A 10,383-nucleotide genomic window follows, 5' to 3' on the forward strand; every position below is an offset into this window, starting at 1 on the left:
TTTGTCATTAATTTTGAACAATTCAAATTTTCAATTTCAGAAAATGACAACTTCAAACCTAATTTTCAACCAATAAATGATTTTAGCTGTAAATGTGATGAATATAAAAGTTGTTGAATACATCACTATATACAACTTTTATTTTTGTCATCTTTTTATTTGACAAAATTTAAATAGTTCAAATTTTGAATTTCAGAAAATGACAGCTTCAAACCTGATTTTTATCCAATAAATGATTTCAGCTGTAAAGATGATGAATATAAAAGTTGTTGAACACATCACTATCTACAACTTTTATTTTGGTCATCTTTTTATTTGACAAAATTTGAAAAGTTCAAATTTTGAATTTTAGAAAATGACAGCTTCAAACCTGATTTTCAACCACTAAATGATTTCAGCGGTAAGGGTGATGAATATAAAAGTTGTATAACTCGTCAAGATCTTCTACTTTTATTTTGGCCATTTCTTCATTTCATAAAGTGTTAAGTGATTTCATAAAGTTTTAGTAGTAATTGAGTGGATGTTGAAATAGATTCATCTGGATGTTGCAAAAGATAGTCTCACACACATACATAAATGTAGTCTCACACACAAACATAAATATATAGGCTTACACACATACATAAATATATAGTCTCACATGCATGCATAAATGAAGTCTTACAAACACACACCTACATAAACACTCCACGTTCAACTAGCTAGCCCGCTATAACGACTTTCCTCTTGACATCTTTTTGTTCCCATGGCAATATGTCTTTGGGTAGGTTATTTTTCACAACACTGATCTTCTTAGGAAAGTCTGTGAATAGTGGCATCTCATCGTAGTTATTGTAAGCTTCAACATCGTCCACGCCATCAACTCCGATAATGTACTGTTTCCCGGAGGCAACCACATGCTTTGTCTTCTTCTTTGGGGGGAGGTTACTTTGTGGGTCAGACATATAGAAAACTTGTGCGACACGTGAAGCGAGCACCCAAGGGTCATCTTGGTAGCCTCGATTCTTGAGGTCCAGGACTCTCAATTCGATCTCGTTCAGTTGGTGTTGTTTGATCCAGCAGCATCGAAACAGGGCCACTATTATATCCCTTCTATAGTCAAGTTCCCATATCTCTTCAATGATGCTAAAGTATTGGATCTTTTGTCCTAATCTATTGAGAGCCTCTATTCGAACGCTGTTGTTTTGGTTCACATATTTGCTATCCTTTATGTGAGTATAGTATGTATACCCATTGATGTCATAAGCATTCCAAGATCACTACTACATAAACTTTACTAGAGGCGGGCGTTTTTGATTTTCTGCGGCGGGCAAAACCGTCCGCCGCGGCTTAGAGGCCACGGTAAATCGTGGCTTAACCGCGGCGGGCGGCTTTGCCCGTCGCGGTTAACCGATTTACCGCGGCGGGTGGTGTAACGTGCCCGCCACGGTAAATATACTTTTACCACGGCGGTCATGTTGCACCGCCCGCCACGGTAAATTATTTTACCGTGGCGGACACCTTTCATGGCCCGCCACGGTTATGTTCGTTAGCCATGGCGGGCATTATTATTTGCCCGCCTCGGTAAATTATTTCCTGAATTAAAAAAAATACAGCAGGCATATAAATTCAAATTCAAATTCAAATTCAAATTCAAATCACATCCAGATTTCACAGATTAAACTTAAAAAGTATGCAGGCATTACACATGAGATAATATACATATATATACATTCACTTAGTCGTTCTTGTCATCGTTAATTCATTACATTTACATATTAAAGTCGGTATACATGCCCTAAGGAGTAATCCTGCGGACGCATCATTGTGGGCCATTTCCTCAGCCTCTCGTACTCCGGTAAAATCGCTAGCTGGCTGTTCTCATTGAAGAACGTGCTCCCTTCAAGCACGCATTTGTCTAAGACAAACTTATATATGTCCGCCTTTGTCTGCTTGAAGGAGTGTTGGGTGCTCTGCACGTCTCTCCACTAGTTCAATCCATTCTTGAGCACCCTCCAACTGCTGCTGTACTGCTTGCACTCCCTCAGGTACTCACAGACGTAGAAGCCGTAGGTTTGTGATCCTACCGGTTGTTTGACACACTGCATGATCGATACACAAGCATTAGAATACAGGCATTAGAACGCTTATGAACAGAAAGCACAATTAATCCTTTCAAATACTTACCGGAAAGTTGCGTCTGATTTTAATGCGGTTCTTATGCTTAGCCTTAAAATTCTCTGTTCTTCGATCATATCATTCAGGATCCTTCACGTACTCCTTATAAGCGCTATACGAAATGTACTAGTATTAGGTAGGGTATTAGAACGCATATGAGAAGACAGTTCAATCACTTACACTCTGAGGCAATCTTCAAAGGCCTTGTACCCTTTTAAGTTTGGCATTCTCAACGAATCAAATACGTAGGCCCTGCCATCCTGAGGGTAGATGATAAATGCAACCTAGTGACCCTCGAGGCCTTGGCTGCGCCATTGAAACAAAATATAGGTTACGACGAGAAATAATAATAATAGCTAGCTACCCACTTATCTCTACAGGCATGTCTTCGACTTACCCAAAGTGGTAGGCAGCTATGATACACCCATTTCTCCTGATCTTCTTCATTGCTCCTAGTATGTACCTTGAAATGTTCAACTTCTCATTGTCCATCAGTTTCTTCCTGTGCGCCTCTCTCTGTCGCTTGGTCAAGTCTTTCATGGTTGGATGATTGTCATCTAGGTGGTAACCAATGATGACTCTTTGAGCAATATGCATTAGAGATAGATAGATAACATCAAGTTTTAGTTCCTTGGATATATAGGCCATCAACCTGCAAGGACAAGCCATCGTGGCATATATAAGTAGTCTTGACCGATTCAAAGGCAGGTGATATGTGAAACTTGCAATTCATCACTTACATAGAGAACAAGGTGACTAGGGCGATGTTAAGGTCTTGTTCCCGTAGTAGTCTGTACATGTCATGGAAGTCCACGGGGAGTTCTACATCGTTGCCGGGCAAGTGGAAGTACTCCGCCACAACCTTGACTAGAAAACCATGCAGGCCAGCTGTTGCCGCTTCCATGTACTAGAGATGAAACCTCCTTGTCTCCCACCTTTCCTCGTCGATGAGCTGGGCCTTGGTTATCATGAACTTCCCATGCTCGTAATGGCCGGGGCAGTCATCCGATTTAGAAAATAGATGGAAAGGTGATCTCGGCCTAGGATAGAAATGTTAGTACCATATTATGGCAAAGAAAAGTTATTAGCAAATTATGCTCGCCGCTACCATACCTTTCGAACTCAAGTGGGTATGTGAGATGCCCTTGGTCACCTTTAGTCTTCGCCGGCGGTGGAGGACAGTGGCTTGTGCTCGCAATGGTAGCAGGCGGTGTCTTTGCCCCCGGTTCCTCCGTGCCTCTCGGTCCTTTGCTTGTGCCCTTAGACGGACTGTTGGGAGGTGGAGGTGGACTTGTTGTTGGAGGAGGAGAACGAGGGTGAGGGCTTGTGCCTCGGGGTGACTTCCTTCCCTTGTCATCCCCGCCATTGCCTTCGTCATCGCCGTCGCCATGATCTGGATCATCGGGGGGACAAGATCCAGCAACGGATGGTTGTGATGCTGGTGTCGCCATCAGCGTAGAAGTCGGCGTCGAGAGAATGATATCTATGTCGTCCTTGTTCCACAGGACTTCAGAACCAATGGCAGCTCCAAGGATCGTTACCCCTTGTGCAGTTGGATATTCCATTTCAAATTCTTCGTATTGGGTCGCATACCATGTAAGTATCATGGCAGCATAGTTGGCAGGGATCTGGTCTTGGTTAAAATCTTTGATATCTTCTTTGGGGTGCATGTAACCCTCACCCACAGTCAACTTTTTTGCCCTACCGAACGAGATGTTGAGGTGGACGTGCATGGGTTGCCGGATGTCGTCGATGGGGTGCCTTGGGCGATCCTCGATCATCGGCAGTGGCTGCCCTTGTGTCTGCCCTTGTGGAACTTGAGGCATGGCCATGCCAGCCTGGCGAAGCATCTATGACCTCATCGACACCATATCTGGGTCATTGCTCGTGAAGGCTTCTTTTATGGACCGACTGATCATTTCGGCCACGCCTTGATCATAGCCCTTCTGAAAGATGCCCTCCTTGTACCTCTGCCTTGACCGGTATGTGGTAGCGTCGGATTGCCATGACTCCACTGAGTTCCAGCTCATCTTCGACGACATGCCACGGACATGGCCACGGTGCTCAGGGGTTCCCAGCGCTAGGGTCAACAAGTCCTGGCCCCTGCGAACCTCGAAGCTGTCCTTGGATTTAGTGGCCTCGATGAGAGCCCTCTCCACCTCCTCGAACTTGGGCTCATTGAACTTGCTCACGCCCTCCTTGAGCTTATTCGGCTTGCGGGCATAGATGAAGTCCTTAGCCCTCAAGTCTACACCGTCGTACGGATCGGGAAGCCCGGCGGTAGCTCTAGCCCTTTCTTCGTCCTGCCACTGGGGCCTCTTACCAGCAAACCTAGTCATGCCCAAGTGGTGGGGGTGCAGGTTCTTCTTCGCGAGTGCGCTGAACTTGGCGCTCTTTGCCTTTGCTTCTTCTGTTGTTCTTTGTTTGCAGAACTCTTTCCAGTGATGTTCCTTCACCATAGTGTATTTGACACAGGGTGACTTGCCTAGCTTCAGGTAGTACCTGGTCAGCATGGACTTGAAGTTTCTAAAGGCTCTTCCTGCCACGTGCATGACCCACTCCCTGCACTTGTTCAGATCGGCGTCCTCGGGATAATGGAAGCTCCTCGTCACCTCACCCCAGATATGTGTCTTGTAGTCGACCGGGACATTGTTCCACTCCTCCCAAGTGATCTCCACCTTGTCCTTGACTATACATGCCACCTGGTTGCTGAACTTGGCAAGGACCGTGGGTGGCGATAATGGGTTTCCCTCTAGTCCCACCTCATGGATCATATGGACTTCGCCGTGGACCACAGTGTCGATGGGGATGGCAAATTTCACCCCAAATGAGATCCCAGATGAGGGGCATACATCAAATGGCACGGCCTATGCTATGAGTAAAAGGACTGCTCATATGCCCCTAGCCCAGCCATCATGGCAATTGGCAATGCCAAACTGCCAATGACAAGCAAGAGAGGTAGGCAAAGCAGCAAGCTCATGCATGTCCTTGTCCCTCCTTCCCCTTCCCTTCTCTCTAAAAATTGTACTGTAGGACTGATTGCTTTGCCTCCCTCAACAACTCTCCTCCTATCCACTCCAACTCCATGACCATACATACCAATACCATGCATGTGTTATCAGAGGAGAGGATAGGACTCAAAAAAGCACAAAATTACCTGATGAATTATTGAGAAAAAAGCACAAAATGCATCGGTGTGGTCGACCAAGGTCAGCGGGGGCGACAGCGGCCCTCGGTGTCGGCGGCCGGTGCAAGGGTTCCGGGGACAGGGCCCAGCGCAGAGGAGCTCAGCGGCCGGAGCAAGGGTTCTGGGGACGGGGCCCAACGTGGAGGAGCTCGGTGGCGGCGCGAGACTTCTCAGTGGCCGACGCTAGGGTTCCGGTGACGGGGCATCGGAGGAGCATGGGGGTGGGGCGCGGGCAAGGGAGAGGAGGACAGGGGCGCAGACCGGGCACAGGGAGGAGAACGGGGGCGGGGGTTGGTGCGCGGAGGAGCTCAATCGGCGGTGGAGATGGCGGCGGCGGCGTGAGATTTTGGCAGCCCTTCGGGGTCAAACTGAACCGCGCGAAAGACTTAGAATTTTGAGGGTGGAGACGGCTTATATGGGTTGTGATTAACCACGGCGGGCAACGTAACAGCCCGCCGCAGGAAATGTTTACCGCGGCGGGCGGTTACGTTGCCCACCGCGGTTAATCTATTAACCGTGGCGGGCTCTGTTATATGCCCGCCACGGTAAAGATTGCATTGAGTAGCATCAGTTCAGGATTTCAGTAGCAGCAGTTCAGTAGCATTGAGTAGTAGTTCAATATTTCAGGATTTCAGTAGCATCAGTTAGAGTAGTAGATTGAGTAGTAGTAGTAGTAGATTCAGTAGTAGATTGTTGTAGTATTAGAGTAGTAGAGCGAGTAGTAGTAGTAGTAGAGCAAGTAGTAGTACTAGTAGTAGTAGTAGAGTAGTGGTAGTAGATTGATGCGTGCATATAGAGTATCTGGGATTGTTACATATAGAGTCTCTGGGATACATTATTACATATATGTCTCTAGGATACATATAGAGTCCACTACATTATTACATATATTTATATATATATATGTCTCTGGGATACATAAATCATTTTGGTGCAGGTGCTTTCACCGTCCTCTTCTCACCATCGGGGCGGGCCCACGGCATCATCCTGGACTTGTTGAATCGGTCCTCGACGGCCTTGATCTTCTTTGGATGATCGGTAAAAAGCTCGAGCTCTGCGTAGTTGTTGTATTGTTCGGGACTCTGCACCCCATCAGCTCCCACAATCCGCTGCTTTCCAAACACAACCACATGCCTTTTTGGGTCCTCTGCATATATATAGTAGGCCACTTGTGCGACATTGGTTGCTAGTACCCACGGGTCATCTTTGTAGCCGATACTTTTGAGGTCCACGGTGGTTAGCCCATAACTGTCCACTGCAACCGCATTCGGTTTGACCCACTGGCAATGGAAGACGGTTATGCGTAGATTCTGGACATAGTCAAGTTCCCATATTTCTTCGACTTGCCCCTAGTATTGCCTCCTCTGGCCTGTGTACTCTTCTTCGCCCTCGTATCGAACACCATAGTTCTGTGCCGAGCTCTTCTTGTCCTTGTCTTTCGTGTGGAACCTATAGCCCTGGACGTCATACCCTTGCCACGTGGTGATTTGGCTAGATGGGCCTAACACAAGCCTCTTAACGGTCTCCGTTTCTTCATCAGGGCATCCTTCAAGGGGTATGTGTTGCTCTTTGAGCCACTCTATGAAATTGCTCTTGTGATGGTTCGGGACCCATGCCTCCATGCGTTGTCCATCATTAGCGGCGCGGATCTCTTCCAGGTTCTTTTCAATATATTTCTCCATGCTCACTAACTGATGAAGGATGCTGTAATGAGCTTCTTGCACCATTCGGTTTGCCACATGGGTGCGCACTTTTTGGCCTGTGCACCCCATCCCTGAGGTTTTGCCTTCATGGTGATGGACAGGCAGCCCAATCACCCTCCCATCTCTTATGTACCTCATACACCAGTTCACGGCCTCCTCCGTTGTGTATGCCTCGATCATAGAGCCCTCTAGGTAAGTGCGGTTATGGATGTATCTATTGAGGGTGGACATGAATCGCTCACACGTCCACATTTGGTGTAGTTACACGAGGCCTAGTTGATGGATCTGATCGACCATATGCATCATTAGGTGTGGCATAATATCAAAGTAAGATGGTGGAAAGCACATCTCGAGCTGGCAAAGGGTCTCCACGATGAACTCCTTCAGGGCAGGCAGCTCAGCCTTATCAATGACCTTCCGGGTGATGCGATTAAAGAAGTATGACATCCATGTGATGACCATCTTCACGTACTTTGGACGAATAGCCCTAATCGCAATTGGTAGGAACACCGTCAGCATGATGTGGCAGTCATGTGAGTTGTAGCCAGTCATTATGAGGTCTTTCATGGAGACCAGGCTCTTAATGTTGGAAGAGAAACCAGTCGGCACCTTGATACCCCTAAGCAACTTAAGAAAAGCCATCCTATCGTCTTGCGTTAGGTTGCAGGCCACACCCGGGATATCGACTTTACCATTCTGAGGCGGTCCCAGGTGAAGGTCCGGCCTGATGCCCAGATTGACAAGATCCGTCCGTGACTTGATACCATCCTTTGTCTTGCCCTTGATGTCCAGCAGGACACCGATCGTGCTTTCGAAGACATTTTTCTCCAGGTGCATGCAGTCGATGCATGGGGTGTATTCAGTGTTTTTCAATACGACAGGTACTTGAAGAAAATTGACTTCTTCTTGAAAGGAACAGCGGCGGGGACTTCCTCCGTCTGGTCCCGCTTTCGCTTCCTTATCTGCTTGCTCCCCTCTTCAGGCGGCTTCTTCTTCTTTCCAAACTCCACCTGATCCATGTCCTTGACCATCTCATACACCTTTGTCCCCCAACTAGTCTACGTCGGTTGATCACGCTGCGGCTCATCCTGATTGTCAAAGTATTTGTTCATAATACTTCTTCTATACCTATGATTTTTTGTGAGGAACCGTCTGTGCCTCGTGTACACCATCTTATTGGATCCCTTAAGGTAAGTGTAGCAGGTCCTGTCGATGCAAATTACGCAGTCGGTCTTCCCTTTGATCTGCCCCGACAGTGAGAAGAGACCGGGGTAATCGGTGATGGTGACAAAGATGATTGCTTTTAGTGTGAACTTCTCCTTGCGGGATGCATCCACCATCTAGACCCCAACATCAAATAGTATCTTCATTTCCTCCATGAACGGCTCCAGGAACACATCTATATCGTTGCCGGGCTGCTTCGGTTCGGAGATAAGCATGGTCAGCATAAGGTACCTACGCTTCTGACATAGATGGGGAGGTAGGTTGTACATGGTGAGCACGACGGGCCAAGTGCTGTGCGAGCTGCTAAGCTCACCAAACGGGTTCATCCTGTTGGTACTTAGTGCGAACCTAACATGCCTAGGCTCCTTGCCAAACTCCGGGTAGGCCTCGTCGAAATCCTTCCACTGCTTGCCATCGGATGGGTGCTGTAGCTTGCCATCGTCGTTCAGGCGGTCAGCTGATGCATGCCAGGACATAAGCTTGGCATCGTTCGGGTTCCCAAATATTGCACGTAGGCGATCGGTCACGGGCAGGTACCACACCGATAGTGCTGGACTTTTCCTGTGCGTGTAACCCTCTTCTTCATCGTCCTGCTGAGCCGAGATCTGTTTGGCCACACTGCTCTTCTTTGCCCCCTTCTTGTTCTTCTTCCGACCACCCCGCAAGCCTCCCTCGTCTTCTGCATCCACGCGACAACTAGCATTTTTCTTGTACCGACTAAAGCCACAGTGCGAACAACTCATCAAATTCTCATACTCATTGCCCCGATACAGGATGCAGTGGTTAGGGCATGCATCAAACTTTCTAAGCTTCATCGCCACTGGCTAGATCAGCTTCTTGGCTCGATAAGTATTGGCGGGCACCTTGTTAGCCGTTGGGTACGTGGTGGCAAGGTAGCTTAAGAACTCATTGAAGCTAGTGTCAGACCAACCATGACGAGCCTTCAACATCAACATATGGAGGTTAAAACGGAGCGCCATGCACTCCTTTGGACAATCACCGCCATCCTTATAGAGAGGATCAACTGCCGCCTGCTTTAACTCTCTGAAATTCTCCAACCACTTTGGGCAACCCAACACAACGTCGTCTTCATCGAAATGTTTGACTAGATCTTCAACAAGCTGCACATCCTTGGGTTGGCTCACAGTATCCTGACCATCCCCACCATCGCCGGCTTCGTCAGCCATGTCTTGCATTAGATCATCCACCATGATGTAATCACGACAACTGTTGTCACTGTCGGCTGGCGCAGCTGCTGCTGAAGATGATGAGGAGCCAGGTGCTCCTAAAGGATCTTTATTCACCGATGGTGCTGTCGTCGTCGGCGTCGAAGAGCTCACTCCAGATGCACCGCCACTCGCACCAACTCTTTCGCCGTGAAATGTCCAGACGATGTAGCCCTCGACGAAACCATACATGATCAAATGAGTTTGCACCTCGCTGTCTCGGTGGGCTTTCAGGTTCTTGCAACAAGAACATGGACATATGGTTGTCATCCGCTTCAGTCTCTCACGGTGAGCTTTCAGGTACCGCGGATCATTCACTCTATCGATCCGGTACATCCATTCCGACCTATCCATCATACCTGCGAACATTATCCGTCACAATCAACAAATAAAGAAGAATTAGGAGAAATTGATGATTTTTACGTCCAAAATCATGAAAAAGAGAGGAAATAACGATGTGAAAGATGAAGCATGCATCTATGATGAATCTAAGGTTAAAGAAATACATGACATCATTTTTCCATTAAAATTGATCTAGATCTAGATCTAGATTTAGAGAGAACTCTAGGTGATGGAAATAGAGAGAGATGATCGAAGGAGAGAGGGGGAGCCTTTATGAACCTCTTATGATGTCCTCCTCCCTCAAATCCAAGCCCTTCAACTCGAATCAAAAGTTTCTTCAAATTTTAGGGCAAAACCTCCCCCATGAGTTTGAGAGAGAGAGGAAGACCCGTGGAGAAGACGAAGGGGCGGCGGTGATTATTTGTACAAGCTTTACCGCGGCGGGCAATATAAAGCGCCCGCCGCAGGAAATGAACTCTTTACTGTGGCGGGCAGTTTAAAGAGCCCGCTATGGTACATCGTATTAACCGCGGCAGGTGATTCA

At 47.5% G+C, this 10,383-nt stretch overlaps 1 pseudogene; it reads right to left on the reverse strand.

Moving 5' to 3' along the window:
- Positions 1 to 7,899: 7,899 nt before the first annotated feature.
- On the reverse strand, positions 7,900 to 9,277 carry LOC136537108 (uncharacterized; annotated as a pseudogene).
- Between the last annotated feature and the right edge of the window lie 1,106 nt (positions 9,278 to 10,383).

The sequence above is a fragment of the Miscanthus floridulus genome, chromosome 2, assembly GCF_019320115.1.
Source record: "Miscanthus floridulus cultivar M001 chromosome 2, ASM1932011v1, whole genome shotgun sequence".
Lineage (NCBI taxonomy): Eukaryota > Viridiplantae > Streptophyta > Magnoliopsida > Poales > Poaceae > Miscanthus > Miscanthus floridulus.